The 17014-nt window shown below is 28.7% G+C and overlaps 1 protein-coding gene across 2 annotated transcripts in view; it reads right to left on the bottom strand.

The window, feature by feature from the left end:
- LOC112591121 (centaurin-gamma-1A) overlaps positions 1-17014 on the bottom strand; it is a 91029-nt gene that overhangs the window by 29135 nt on the left and 44880 nt on the right. The window lies entirely within an intron of this gene.

Below are 17014 nucleotides of genomic sequence, written 5' to 3'. Positions count from 1 at the left end.
CATACAGTATGTAGTTAGTAAACCCACGCGCTCCGCTTTTGGATTTGAAAAATAAATAGTGTTTTTTGAAGCACGACCACGGACGGAATAAAAGAATTATACGACTGGCTGACATATAATATATAAAATGATAACAACTAAGAGTACCTACTTGACCAAACTGTATACAGAGCATTAAGTAGCTAAAAAATACGCTCGTGTTACCAGTATAACTGTAGTTCGTTCGAAAGTTTACGAGATAAATGCAATGTTGAGTTCTACAAAAACAAAAACGGCCGACCGATTTTGTCGCGCATACATCTCTTGCTTTTGTCATGTATGACGTATATACATTTTTATTCTTATTTGAATATTATTTTAAACCATGGTCGAGAAGATATTCTGAAATAAATAAAACCGTTTTTGTCGTTAGCAGCAGGCCAATATTATACAACACATACAATATAATCCACCTGGTCGACGTAGAGAACATTATATTAAATGTGAATGGTTAGCCTGCGGTTTTTGAACGATAGTGGAAATAGGAAGGAGAAGAGGGTGTTAAGCGAGTAATACATATATATACAACATACACATTTATTTAATATGTATATATTATCGTAAATCGTAAATAATAAATCGCAATACAAAAAAAATATAAATGAACGTTAGTAGATATGTTATACTTATAAATAGGCTAATTCTTTCATCATAAAATATTTGATATTATTTATTAATCAATAAAAGTAATAGTGAAACATCATTTAACAGTTAGCAGGTTATAAAGGTCGATATTCTTGTATAATCAAGTTTATTTGAAAAGGGAAAAAAATCAAAATATCCTAATTATTTATTAGCTATTCAACTTACTCGTATGCTCGTATGCAGTTAGAGGAATTGCTCTAAACTGAACTAATTATCATTCTCTACTCTTGAACATTTTGCAATTTCTATTCATGCAGGAAAAGAATTATTTTGGAAGGTATTATACAGTATGACGTATGTTTCGAAATAAAAAGTCCATGTTACACCCTAATATACCTCCTTAATAAATTAATATATCTTAATGCAGTCTTTTCAACAGTAAACTAAAAGAAATTAATGATATTAAATTAAAATTTTTTTAAAGGATTACTGTTGAAAAAACGGCATTTAAATATATTTATATGAAATGCGGTCTTAAAGTCATACGAGTGTATATATGTAGGTGTTATGAGACTTTAGAAATAAAAGTAATCGGTGATTGAAGTTATAGGCATCGTAAATTAACGCTTTTTTAAGAGCAAAAATAAATAAATTAAAGTAATTGTGTGTTAGATGATTGAAATCCGCTGCCTACATCTACTGCAGTTTAAATAAGAGTATCCGTGATTGATGACCATTTGTAATGTGTGTATGGCAATTAACACACTTCGCGGGAAATTTTAATAACTGTGTAAAAATACATATAGGTAATGTATAATAATTACTATTATTTATTATTATACTACTACACAAAAAATAATGTCATTTTTTGTTTATGCGCGTTTTCCAAATTACAAATTCATTCGTTTATTGTTATATAATACAAAATAATAGGTATATATTTATATACGTAGTATGTTGTAACAGACGCCATTATCCAAGGTCATGTTTTCCCACACACATTAAATCACGTATCGGATAACAGAAGCGGATAGACAATAATATGTAATAATAATATAGGATTTCGTTTCACCGTGGGGCGAACGTGTCCGGTAAAGCCATTCGTTCGAGTACTGTACTTATAATAAGTATTCACTAATATAGCAATATATTATTATATGACGATAGAAACCATCGTAGTTTTGAAAAAAGTTAGATGAACGGGCAAAACACAATATTATATATGCAGGTATATCTACAGGCCGGTTCCTCGGTGCAAGCAACCTAAAGGAACGCCTCCGATTTTAAAGTGGGAAAATTTAAACCAAAAATCGGTAAATCAGCGCTTATGAGAACGTTCACACTATTAAAGAACATACTAATTAGATTGATAGGCATAAATCGTCTGACATGGTCGTGAATATTTAAAAATACTGTCCATTTCACTGAAAGGAAGTCAACGAGTATTTCGTTGATTCAAACTCTTTAAATATTATATATGTACCACTCAAACGGATTAAACTCATCAATCCCAGTAGTACAATTGTTATAGTAAAATTGGTGCTTCAATGTCACTTTAAATGAAGGGGCTCTAATTTTAATTTTTACACTTATCTTTGAAAATAAAATTTGGAATCAATAAACTGTTGGTTAATAGGTTTTTAATTTATTTTATAATAAAGAATTAATACATAATTTTAGCTTTAATTTTTAATTAATAAACTATGTAATAATTTATATAATATTAATATTATTGTAAATTATAAATATCTCTAATTGATTCAGATTATCTGAACATATCATTTATGTTTTATAGATTTGTTTTGTTAATTTTTTTTTTTTTTTTTGATTTATCAGGAGTATGATTGACTAATGGGTAACGGTACCTCAGATTTTTTTTTTCAACTTAATAATAAGGTTTTTACCATCTTCATTTGTCCCCTATTTATACGTGAAAATGACATTGATATTTTTTTTTTAGTAATATATTATTATCATTGAAAGTAAACTATTTGTAAAATATAATTGTTTGATTTTGATAACAGATTAATTCCATATACAAATAGCAGATAATATATAATATAACTACTTGCATTTTTGTGCTATATTTTTCTACGTGTCTTGATAATTTAACTACAGTGGAACCTCGATAACTCAAATCGGTTGGGGGCGAAAAAAAAATTCGAGTTATCGAACTTACTCGAAGTTATTCGACTTACAGAGGTTACACATATGATATGTTATAAAGTAGGGGCCAAGACATTCTTTCGAGTTATCCAAAATTCGACTTATAGAAGTTCGAGTTATCGAGGTTCCACTGTATTTATTAATATTAACATATAGGACCGTATTTCGTGATTTTTTTTTCATAAATCAACATATTAAGGTTTGTTGTAAATTTTAAAATTAAATACGAAAATAAGTTATTATTGTTTACCAAGGCTCTTTATATCAGATCAATTGATATTGACTACTACAAAAAGAAAAACACAAGTTATATCAAAAGTTGCGCAATCTGCAAGTTTTGTGAATGACTAAAAAAAAAAAAACTAGTTGTAATTAAATTCACAAATGTGGCTTACAAATGCCAACTATAATATATTATTATAGTGAGATAATCAATACGTGAAATCGGATTTCATCCCGTCTGTTGACCGCGATTGGAAACACACCATAGAGTAACAATAATCACGATCACACAATGATAACAATTAATAATAATATTATTTATGGCGTGTCGTTATTTGTCATTAAGGTTTTATGAAACTATAGGTAGACCTCATATTATAATATAACTTAATATTTCCACAGGAATGGAAACAAAATATAAATTGTGTAATACGATAAATTGATGACACGTCGTATCGATAAAACGCAAAACTAAGTTTTGGAATGGTTCAGTGACGTGCTGATGTCTTAAAGTGTTTAAGACAATTGTAAATACTGTATGTTAATAAATATATATGTTGTATTTATACTCAAATAACTGCACATACACGCGTATTTTTAAATAATAACACATAACATTAAATAATTAACAGTAATATATTATGACAAACAATAATTGAAAGAAGTTTTAATATTTGCATATTTTAACGGCCAGACAAGTAGTTTATATTAATCGGTTTTAAAAAAATAAATATATATGTATATAATGACATTATAAATAACTATAAGTAGAATGATAATGTATATCCCTTACGACATTTAGCAGCGTAGGTAAAATTTGTTAATATATAATGTAAGTTACGCGAACGTTTGTTGTTGTTTGACCTAAATACGTATTTATTGTTATATGGTTGATATTATAATCAGTAATACCCCAAACACATTTTATACTTACGGACTAACATTTCAAAATGCTAGAAAAAAAGATGCCTTTGCATCAAAATCCTAGCTCAAATAATAATATATAACTGCTACTCCAAATGTTTATCCATCACGCGTGTGAAGGAGAAAGAGAGATAGAATATTAGAGAATTTCGCCTCGATGGACCATGAGTGTAGTGTATAATGTAGGTATCATTAGAATTTAGAATACAATATATAAAATGTTTACGTCATAGACAGCCCTTTGCCTTGTGAGTGCATCGCTGCAGGGTATATATTACACTATATTATACAGTCTTTAAAAACAGGTGCGGAAGATTTTACATTACGGTACATATATAAAAAAAAATATGCGATCTTTACCGATTTCATCACTAACATTTTAAACGCCCTGTATTTACACTGTATACTATACCCATATTATTTTTACTTGGCTTTTAGTCTGCCGGCGATGAGTCACCGCGCGACTCGAACTATTAGCGTAGGGGAGTAAGGACATACATACACACACAATCATAAATACTATCCAGACTATTATGCTTTACTCGGCTTTTGTTCGTCGCGCATAAAAACAACACCTAATAATATATAATATATACTTGAATACATGCGTTTGTGCACAAAAGAAAGCAAGTGGGGGGCGTCGGTTTAAGCGACGCGAGTAAAGGGCGACACCGGTCGAGTATGTATTATATATACTGTAAGTAAAAAAAAAAACTTTTAAGTATATGTACATGGCCATAATCGGGAAAGACAGAGAGGGAAAGATTTTTGTAAAACAAAAACGACGTAACGACTCGATTTTACTATGTGTTGCACTTGTAATAATTAGTTGTTTTAATTTTATTTTTTCTGCAAGGGAAGCGTAAACAAATATACGAGTATATGAACAAATTTATTATGGCATCGTTTCGTAGATTTTTTTATACTTGAAATTTGCATAACGATTTTGTTTCAATTATATCTATTGACTATTGTCCAGCTATATATGGTAGGTACAGACTATAGTCCACGCGTTGCGATTTAATATAGACTAGTTATTTACACATCATTCACATGCGTACCTAGGTTTAGCAATTAATTTGTCTTTCAAATTTGCAAATAGCTTTAGGGAGATAAACATGCGATAACTATACAGTTTTATAATATATCATAAAATATAAATACCATGAATATAGTATGCTCCCCATTCATACAAAAATTAAATATATACACACACTTAAGTACGACAGCTGCAAACTAAAAACTCAAATCTCCGAAACAACCCCTATAAATTACAAAAATAATTTATTTTCCAAAAACAACCATCTTTAATTACATATTACATGAAATAAAATGCAAAAAGAAATACGACCAAGAAGCTTATGTAGGTACTTTATGTATTTCTCGGTGCTTGCGGTTGTTCGTTCAAAAATAATTATATTATTATAACATATATAAATATACGTATTTATAAACAAAAAATTAAGACATTAGAAAAATGAAAATAACATAAACAAAATAAATCATAATAGTTATTTTTTGACAATAAACTTTAGATAAAAGAGTAATCTAATATATTATCATGATATAAATGTAAGCGTATATTAATTCATTTATACAATGGAACTTTAAGCTAATACATTAATATAAAATATTATTGAAATAGTAAGTATATGAGCTATTCGACTTGTAAGAGACATGAAATTATAATAGGAGGTACATAAAAAATATGTACGACAACTTTCGGTTTATTTAATATGTAAAAATACTGTAGATCTGAGATCATATAAGAACAGAAATATTTAATTTAAAAATCAGTTTTAATCATATGTAAAGACATATAATCTTTATACTCTTACCTAATTGTGCGTTGAAAGAGTTGAGTATACTATCCAACACGCGCCGTTTCCGTTTAAATCTTTAAGAATTTCACCATCACAACTTTCGTATACTTTTTATTAATTTAATTTAAAAACTCTTGAGAGAATTAACATTTTTCAAAATAACGAGTATTATTCGATAAAATTATCATCGTGTATGTTAGTAGACGTTGTGAATCTTGTAGGTGATATACGTGGGAAACTCTCATTATTGTTATCAAATACATTAACTGCGGGAAACTGTCGTCGACATAAACTGCACAATATAATACTGTATGATGTAGTGACACATTAAACACAATTTGAAACATAGTGCTGAATCACAAACTTGAGTTTTTATGAATTATTAAATATACAACCGATAATAATACGAGTATGTTGTAAAATATGTATAAAATGGTCCTAACCCAATAGATATATGGGACCACGTAGATATATGGTGCGTAATATTATATACACGATCTTGAAAGTAGATTGGTTTTAAAACGTCTACAATAAGTTATAGTGACATCACAAAACATTGTTTAACGATGTGTGTAACACTTAGTAATGTTATCCTTATACAGGATAAATATAATAGACTTATTAATCCTAAAGTCTCTCTACCATGTTTATAAAAAGTAAAATTTAAATTGTAGACAATCCGAATACTATATAATTTGATAAATATACCCTTAATCATATCATGAATTGGCTATAAGAAATGCAGATTATCTTGAATTGTTAAAATAACTCGAAAAACAAAATTTGAAATTCATCAAACATTATACCTTAAGGATATATATTATAATAATAATGGTTGTGTAATATTATTTTAAAAATATTAATAAAAAAGAATTGTTACACAGTGATGACACACACAGATAAGCAAGCATATAAATATTGAGGGTTGAGAAATTATGGACAAGAGTCTTCGAAAATCATAACATGATAAACACCTCGGATTGTGGTTATCTTTAATATCGTGGGATAAAAACTGAAAAGAAACTCAAGTGAATGTCGAAATTATAGTTTAAGTATTACAATATAACAATGAGTGAGTATATATGCACGTATACTGTCTTTACAATTAGGATTTAGTTTATAGGTGATGACATAATATTTTGTTTAAAAGGACTTATTTTTTCCTAAGGTAAGAGAGAAAATTGAAAATTGAGTTTTATCCGTAGTAACATCGACGAGCGTTATTGGTTGAGTGCGTACTTTAACAACAATCTTTTTCTGAAGTAACCAAAAGGTACATTATTCACGGAATAATGTTTATATGTACGCAATAGTAAATCTAGATATACATTTATTATTAAAAAGCGTTTAAATATTTTATATAACATGATATATATACATATATATATATTATACAGTTTCTGCGTACAAATTATGGTTATCGTCACTCATCGTTGAAATTTTATCGGTATTGCTCAAATTGTGTAACTTTAAATGTTACAACTTACAACCAATATTAATAATAAACTGTATTTATTCGTAACGATAATAATCGATATATTAAATATGTATGTTTTTCTGAATTAACACATTGAAAGGAAAGTTTTTGACGTTTTAAAATATACAAACGTGAAAAATAAACAGAAAATACCAAAACGATTCATACAAAAGTAGAATATTACTGTATAATAGTATGTTGGTAGTAATATTAACAGTATGGTTATCTGAACTGCATGTAATAAATTAGGCTAAGCCTAAGATTAAATGAATACGCGCAAAAACTATAATAAAGGTACGTATTACATTATATATTATGAAATTTTGTTAGAAAACACCACGAACATAATAATAGTGCAAGTTCAAGCAAATGAATAGTATATTTTCTTGATGAGAAATAAGAATTATATTGTAGGTACGGTATATATATATTATTATACACGCATTACGCGTATTTCAAACGGTGTTGTGCCTTCGTGAAATCGAGAGGGTACCACGTCACGCCGTCTAAATGTGGTTATTTTTTGTTCGCACCACCGTTTCTCTTAGTATATCTTATAAATATGATTTCGGTTTATCTGACCGTAAAAAGAAAAAAAACTAAGTCGAAGTAAAAAATAAAAAATCATAATAATAACACGATAGCAACAATGCCGTCAATATATACTTCTTCTCGACCTCGACTACTAACCACCATCCTACACCTCATTCTAAGATCCCGCCTCTATAGTTTATAAGTAGTCATTGTTGTATGAACCTATAAATATTATTACACGCTGCATAGTGCGCTGTACACAGAATATACGCACTATTATATAACATGCATAGGAAAATGTAAATGTTTTAAAGGTACATCGATTTACGGTTAATTTCCATTTTATTCTGTTATTATTGTTGCTAAGTTACAATCATTGCCACTTGCCACCTTACGCAAGACAGAAAAAAAAGAACATTTTTTTTTTAAAGGATATAGCAAAGAGTCATTTTTCTCCTCTCTCACAAAAAAAAAAAAAAAAAAACCCATAAAATAAAACAAGTGAACTAGACGATTTCAAAAATATACGACCGGAATATTCAACAAACGTGAGAGCAGTTCTCTTCTGTATACTAAACAGAAACGGAATTGCGGATAAATATATATAAGCACTATACACACAAAAAAGGCAAAACTTTTCTGCCAAAATCTTGTACAAATACAAGATCACTAAAAAGTAATGTAGATAAAAAAACTTTTCGTTCTTTCCTATTATCGCTTCTCTATTTGCTGCTGCTGAAAATGTACATAGATACTTTAAGATCTATATAGATATAAAATTTACTACGAGGTCTTTCAAATTTTGTATCGCAAACATGATGGAGTAATTGCTTAAAATTGTCACAGTTGGTACCCCCGTCTAGATTTGTCGAAAATATTCGAAAAATGCTATTGTAGGTATATAATATAGTGTATATAGTATGTATACAAAACTAAAACCAATAACATGTGAAGAAACACAAATATTGATTTACGTCAAGTGTGAACAAATTTATAGAGTATCTATGTTATATATACATATATATATAACGTACGATGATGCGTCTATTCGCAAAATTTAAAGCTAATGGTGAATATTTTCCAAAATCAGAGAAAGCGATATTGTGCTTAGCCATTTATAGTATGAGAGTGGCAAAAATACAGAACACATTTTTATTAGTATATAAACGCGAGAAAAAAGCGATTATTACATTTTACATAAAATGAACGCAATTCAAATATGTGAGGTTTGATAAAACCAATAGCCCCAACTGAAAGGAATATAACAGAGAGAAAAAACCAGTAGCAAGACGCGAAAAATATATTAAAATGGAGTTATGTATTACTCATATAATATATAATTGTATGCGATGGATTGCAGGGTTCGTATTAAAGCCATAGTCTATTGTGTATTCACATGCATATTATACAGGCATATCTATAAAAAAATATGCCAATGATCGTTGCGGTTATACGGTTTTAGAAACGCGCGTGCTGCTGTTATTGTTGTTGCAGGGGACAGAATTAAAGAAAAACTGTAGACGTACCGGAAGTGGGCAGTTTAATGATTCGGCACACGGTTTACAATTCAAAAAGCGCGCGAGGAGATTTTTTATTATAGAATATACTATACATATAGGTTATCTATTATATTATACAGTATTGCTGTACATAAAACCATAGAACAGCGTATGGAAGAGTAACTAAAACTTTACACAATATCTCACTGTATTCATCCTTATTTTTTGTATTATACTAGATAAAATTGTTGAAAATTGATGTACTGTATAATTTTAGAGTGTTTTTTATTTATTACTATACTTTTTTTATACTTAAAATAAGAAAGTTTATTGGTTTTAATCTATACAGGTAAATGTTTAAAGAACTATTAATATTCAATATTCATTTTATATTCAAATAGCTACGCGTGTAAGGTATAATATAAAGTATACATTGCAGGACAAACAAAGTTAGACTCGTAGTATATACATATACATAACAAAATATTTTAACTAGTTATAAGCAGGAGTTGAATTTACTCTACTTAGATATTATATGATGAAAATAGTTGTATCTTAATAATTTTTGTTTTGTTCTTACAATAATTTATCTACTGGCTACTTGCTTTAAATCATAATTTCGGATTTAATGACGTTAGGTGCGCATTTTCTTAAGCAAAATAGAAAACAAAACCATCAAGACAATGATAAATAGACAATTCAACTTGCTGTGTTTCATATTTACGTGCTTCTATTGGCGACAAAAAAACTGAAAAAAAAAACAATCACCAAAAGAAATTGTGTACTTTTATATGTGCGTAAGCTTTAGAATGTCGTATATACGTATATACAAAATTTCATAAATAATGGACTGTTACTCTTCCAAGTGAACCCTTCAAGTAGGCATACATTTTACACAAATCATATTGCACACGTTATAATATATATAGTTACACTCGTATAAAAAATAATATACGTAAATAAAATACATGTGCGGTATAAACCATAACATGAATAGCAGTGTTATGATTCCACGCGATTAACTCTCAGTGAAAACAATATTTTAATATAAAAAATATTTGTTTTTTTTTTTTTTTTAATAATAGTAGCCAAGGTGCGAGCATAGTTTCTAATCACAAATTTCATTGCATTTATATATACAATTTTATTTACGCTGTATACACGAATATACACGAAGAAGTGGAATTTCTAATATATTAAATCTCGTTTGAGGTTTATAGAACTAGACAAATTGGAATTGGTAAAAATATGTAAGTTACGGCCCATGTACGGCTCACGATCTGTTGATGACACAGCATGCGATATTTATTTGTCGGATTCTCCTTAGGGAGAATGATGATGGCAGCGGCGAGGTAGTATGTGGAGCTAATATTTAAGGTACGCGGTTGCAATCTAAAGGAATAAAAATACGGAAAATGCATGTGTGTTAGACAAGGAGTTTTGTCATGAGATTGTTCACTAGCCTCGTGAGTATAGTGGTAGGTACTTATATACAGTGATAAGGGTTTACATCGTAAAATATACTAACAGTAGGAACCAAATCATTTATCTTAGAACTGTGCGTGATCAAATGAAATTCTCTCACCAATCCTGAGTATTTTTGTAAAAAAAAAGAATGGTCAATGTGATACATTTTATTGCTGTAGCAGCGAAATCGACGAAAATGGAAACGTTTTCGATTCCGTCATTCGGTACAAAGAACTTCTAACCGAATTTATGAACAAAAATAATTGATATCATATAGAAACAAACTATCGCAAAGTTAAACTAATTGACTATCAGTCAAGTAAATCGCAAGTTTGTAAATATAATATATATACACAACAAAAGCTTCTTCATTTAATTCTAATTCAAACTTTGTAATTCGATTTTAAAACCCATGACGCGATAGATACACACACACACACACATATTATGTATTGTATATTCATCAATATATAAATACAATTATATAACGATATGACCCTCTACATAGACATATATGAACAAGACGACAATAACAAATGGCGCTCGACGGGGTTAACCGAATCATTGAGTCAAAATAATCGAATCTGCTACACTCAGAAGACTGAAGGGATATTTATTATTTTTAGATATAAATATAGATAACGTATTCTTTACTTAAATCAATAAAGTAATATACTTACGCAATTCTAAAACCCAACATAATCAATATTCAATTATACATTAAAAGTGAATCCTATTTTTAAAACAATTATTTTAGTTTCATAATATTGTATATATTTTTCTACGATTTGCTGGCTCGACTCTTTAAAATTCGTGTAAAAAAAAATGTGATATGACTGTAATATAAAATAAACAATTTTCTGAATTTAAAAAATACACAAGGCCAATATTGCATATAATAACACTGAGAAAATAGGGTCACCAAAAACAGCCCTGTTTTCCCAGAACGCTAAAACGTAAATGATGTGATGGCAATACATAGTAATAAACTAATAAATATTACCGACGATTTGGCTAAATTTGAAAATACACAAGGCTAATATCATACAATAGGGTCGATAGAATACAACTTTTTCCAAATGGTACTTACAACGGTTTGTTAGAATATTATAAGCTACACGATAGTCACAGCTGCTGAATTACGAAACACGTAAATTTAATTGTATTAACAGCAGCGTTATCTGCCATAATTTACATGTTTATGACTGAGGGCGATATCGAGATATTCTTATTTTTTTTAACATTTTTATACTGAATTAAAAGTAAAACGAGTTTTAAAAAATGTAATAAGAAAAACAATACGAAACAGATCAAATAATATATTCCTATATTATTACTAACAAAAATTATTATTTTTTTTTAAATATACAAAGCACATACTATGATTTATATTGGTGTCCGATTATTTAATAAATAATATTATTAAGAACTTCATTAAATTTCAAAAATACCTTCAAACATAATATAAGTTACACATCATTATACTGGCTTATAATATATGGTATGTGTCGAATTCAGGTAGCCAATGAACGCCTTTTTTAAGGTATAAACAGCATTATATTTATATAAATAAGTACATGTATACACCCGATGTAAATTTTTCATATGTAATACGGTATCTCCACTTTCTAATAAAATAGGGGGTGAAACTATAGTGACCGCTTCAGCTATGCGTATATTCATATAGTACGCTGCACGCGATTCGCCATGCATATATATATATACGTGCGCGTAGACTGTTGGCGCCAAGATTCTCTGATACGATGTATACAAAATAGTTGTTGCAACTATAATATAATAATAATAATAATAATAATAATATATTTATATCCCCTTAATTTTCATCACGCGAACCAGCGCACTTTTTGAAGGGAGAAAAAGAACTGGAAAAAAAACCGTACCTATTCAAAATTTCCATTAAGAATTATTATTAGTAGGTATTATAAAACAAGGGAGTTCCGCCGTGGTGAAAAAATTATATTTTAACTATTTAAACTGCACGAGCCGTTGGTTTGTTGTCGATTCAAATGGGGGTATCCAGGCGCCCCGCAGTTCTATATTGACATTGCGCGTCCCGTATATTGCTATATTACAATAATATATTATATAAATAATATTATTGTACATGCAGCCGTTTCCCGTGCTGCAATGGCCGTAAATAGACGCGTAAAACTGTACTAAGACAATTTTGACTGGCGCCGTTTTTATATGCTGCAACTATACAGTAGACAGGTAGGTCAGTGTTGTACTAAAGGTTATTTAGGGGACATAAAAACCCTATAGCTTTATTTCTTAATATATTTTTAAACAATGTTATTTCACCTAGGATGTGAATTTTTAATTGAACATTACTATTATACTAGTAAACTAGTTAATATACATAATAAAAGTAAATAATAATATTACATATAAGGGACGATACAATTATTTAGTATGATTATAATATGTATACAATTTTTTTTTAGTGTATTTAAATATATAAAATTAATATAATAATAGTGTGTGTATGGCGTATGTGTTTGGCATTAACCACTGAGATAGCTGATTTATCTTAAACGTAATATTAAACAACAGATCATGACCGAAAATTCGATTTCATTGGCGGGTAAATTCATTTTAAATTCAATTTCGACCGCATGTAGTAGACGTGGTAAATTTCTTGTAAACTCGATTCTCATTTTTTGCGTATGGATAATATACTACATATTAGGTACACTTCATTGTATATCAAAAAAAATATTAAATTTAAAATCGCACAGCGTATCTAAACCATCCCTTTAATACAAATATTTTTGAGTTTTCAATCTGAATTAATCCATTACGACAACCCGAGTTATATGCAAGTATGAACACTCATCCACTAGCTTGTTATTATCTACATAAATTTTTAATCAGTGTCCGCAACTACACATTAATGTAGCTGTAGCATATTTTGATAAAGTTCCAAACTTTATATAATAAGGATGCATATATTAGGTATCACTACCCTAAAAGTAAAATAGATTCACGACACCAACTCATTTTCGCAAGATAATAATTATACGCACATCTACAAGATCATTTATATAGGACATATTAAATAAATAAAATATTCATAAAATCGTAAATAACCGAAATTCGTACGTACGTTTAAAATAAGTACATAATATACTCGTAAGTGATCTATCACTTTGTTGTGGTTGATGCTATAAATAGTACGAATGATTTTTGTTATACCACAGACTTGTTCGGTGAACACTAGTTTTGAAAAGTTTGCATACACTTTTTTTAAATATATCTTCTCATTTAATTGAAAATTTAAGAAATAACTATTACAATTGAATTTTGATTTTTAAACGAAACTAACGGTTTTTATTATATAGGTACGACACGTATACACCATAGTTCTGATCTATGTACGCCAGCATACCAAGTCTAACTATACCACAGACTTCCGGTATTTCGTATATTTATACATATATCGTTCTCCTCGAGCCCCTCGTATAAATTCTCCTATTTTTCGAACAAACGTAATCCGATCACGTCGCGTGCATAATATACGTTATACATATTTATCCATACCTATAGGAAAGTATTGTCGTCGTCTCACTAGTTTAAAATTCAGTTCGCGTATCGTCTAAAACATTTATTTATTTTTAACTTTTCACAATGTCTCCCATGTACAAATAATAATGACTCGCGGGTTGATAATATTATAAAAAGGGATTAATTATCACAATATTTACATTAGTATTTTATTGCAACGTAGAAATATAAATAGTATTTTAATTTAAATATTAGGATTTATATATTGAATAATTACACTAACATACTTAGCTAATTAAATAAATAATGCATACATATAATATATATTCCATTAAAAATTCCATACTTCTTAAAGTAATGTATGATAAATTTATATATTTAAATCCGAATTTTAAAAATGTTTTGTTTCAAAAAATACTTAATTTACCTAAAAATGGTGGATTCCGCTTACTTATATGGAATATACTTTACATATAATAACATTTAGTGTTGATAATAAAATGCATGTCAAATGCGATACGATATCAAAAGAATCTGTTAGGTGCGCTCGATAAGAGCATGGGTAAGTATTAAATTTAATGATTATATAGTTTAGAAAAAAAACTAATAACTAATAAGCTATGTAGATATTTGTATATAACAGACACAGACGCGTATGTATGCTAATTCAAGACGTTGCAGGTAATTATATATGTGTGCACAACTCTCATCGTCGCTAATTCTACAGTTGTTTTTTTTTTTTTTTTTGAGGGGGCAGCAGTTCAGTTCATTAAATTATACACAGTTGGGATAGAAAAAAACATGTTTATATTGTTATGTAAATTGCAATTTCAGTGTTACTCGTAATTGGGACGGAACACACGCTGTCGAAACTATAAAGACCTTTTTTTTTAAGAAAAACGGCTAAATGACTAAACAGACGTGTGTACTATCAGTGTATAGTGTATATTTACAGACGATGAATATATTATAATTAAAAACGATTCATTTCATACACAAATATCGCTAATTGAAAATCCGGCTCAAGAAATCGTTCGTTCTATGTTCTTTTATAGTATATTTAACTATTATAAAGTGCTTGAACACATTTTTACTAGTAATTGTATTTTTGTTATTTTTTTTTTTTTACGTAGCGTGAGTATATAAATATATATATATAATAATAATTAATAATTATCCGAGAACCTCATAAAAAATATTTTCGTCATTTGTACATAAAATATAAATCGAAAAATAATAAGTATCATATTATTTTAATACAAATAAGTGGCGACATTGAATTATTCTATTAAAAAATTTTCTCTTGAAAGCTGAACAAATATTTAAAAATAAGAACACTAGCAATGACGAAAGGTATACAGTAGTAAGAATATATACATAACAGGTAGGTCTTCTCTTCCGGTGTTTACAAGTAATTTCTTTTACCTTCAGAGCACTGCAACAATATGATGTGCGCATATACATGTGTATAGAGTAGTTGTTTGTATTTGCATACACCTAGCTATACTAGTATATACTATAAATAAAAGTGCACCTATATACTTTTGATGGATGAAATAATAACCTAAGAGTCGGTGACAACGACTGCTGCAGACGACTTCCATTTTCGAGTGACGATAACGTAATAGAACAGCTGGATTTTCTTAGATAAATAAACACTAGAGATTATGTGTATACCTACATATTATATATATCATTTGTACAATTAAATATGAAATAAATGTATATTTTTACTAAATATTCGAGAATTTTTCAGTAGTGGTATTTTTTTTGGTTTAGGATTAATTTGTTTAAAAGGTCCATATGATTTAATGGAACATAAAGAATAATATCTAAGGGTGTAGACGGAAATTTATTATAGCACTGGCGCATACGAGTTGTACAATTCAAACGACTGCGAAAAAAATTCTAGGGGGGTCATCCATTATATCCTACTTATATACTTAATCATATTCATTAGGAATTGAATAATTTTGGGGGACCAACTATTATATTATTTTTAAAACAATAATATTATACAAAGAATGAAATCCACGGTGATTGTATATAATGGTATACAGATACATCATGATAATAAATCAGCGTGTTATATTGTCACCAAAAAATACCAAACCCTTCCGCAGGTATATTATATAATAAATTTAGTAAGTGCCGTGGGTCATTTTTCATTTTGGCGGGTGAAACCACAGTTGTGCGCAGTTATCTACTCTAAGTCTATAGAAAAAGACCTTACATGACGCTAAGACTCCTTATATAAATGAGTTTAAAAAAATCAAAATATAAAATGTCAGATGTATTCCGTTCTGTCCGTTCTGATAAAGTTTAACTCAGTTTTTATCACGAATAAAATCTTGTTTGAGCAATAATTTACAGAGTTGCAAAGTTGCAAGCGGCACGGATGTTGTTTATTTCTTAGAGTTTAACACAAATATTATTATTTTAATCATTATAAGCAAAAAGTGTAAAAAATATGAGGTTTAAACCGATTACTTTAGAGTGTACCCTACAATTAATAATGGCAAATAAATTAAGTATTTAATTAACTAGTATTCAACCAGTCGCAGAACTTTAAATTATCTGAAAGCAGTATAATTTAACAATATTTTAACATATTCTATAAATAAATACATATAAAAATTGAAGTTACATCACATAATAATGATAGTAGATACCTTGCACAGCTGCTTTAGGAATATCAGAATGCTAGAATATATGTATATTACGTAAAAGTATAAGCAAAAAATATCGCAATA

The sequence above is a fragment of the Melanaphis sacchari genome, unplaced genomic scaffold, assembly GCF_002803265.2.
Source record: "Melanaphis sacchari strain LSU unplaced genomic scaffold, SCAv2.0 Contig12_pilon_pilon, whole genome shotgun sequence".
Taxonomy (NCBI): Eukaryota; Metazoa; Arthropoda; class Insecta; order Hemiptera; family Aphididae; genus Melanaphis; species Melanaphis sacchari.
Note: the sequence above shows the minus strand (reverse complement) of the source record. Positions and strands in the feature narration are given on the sequence as shown.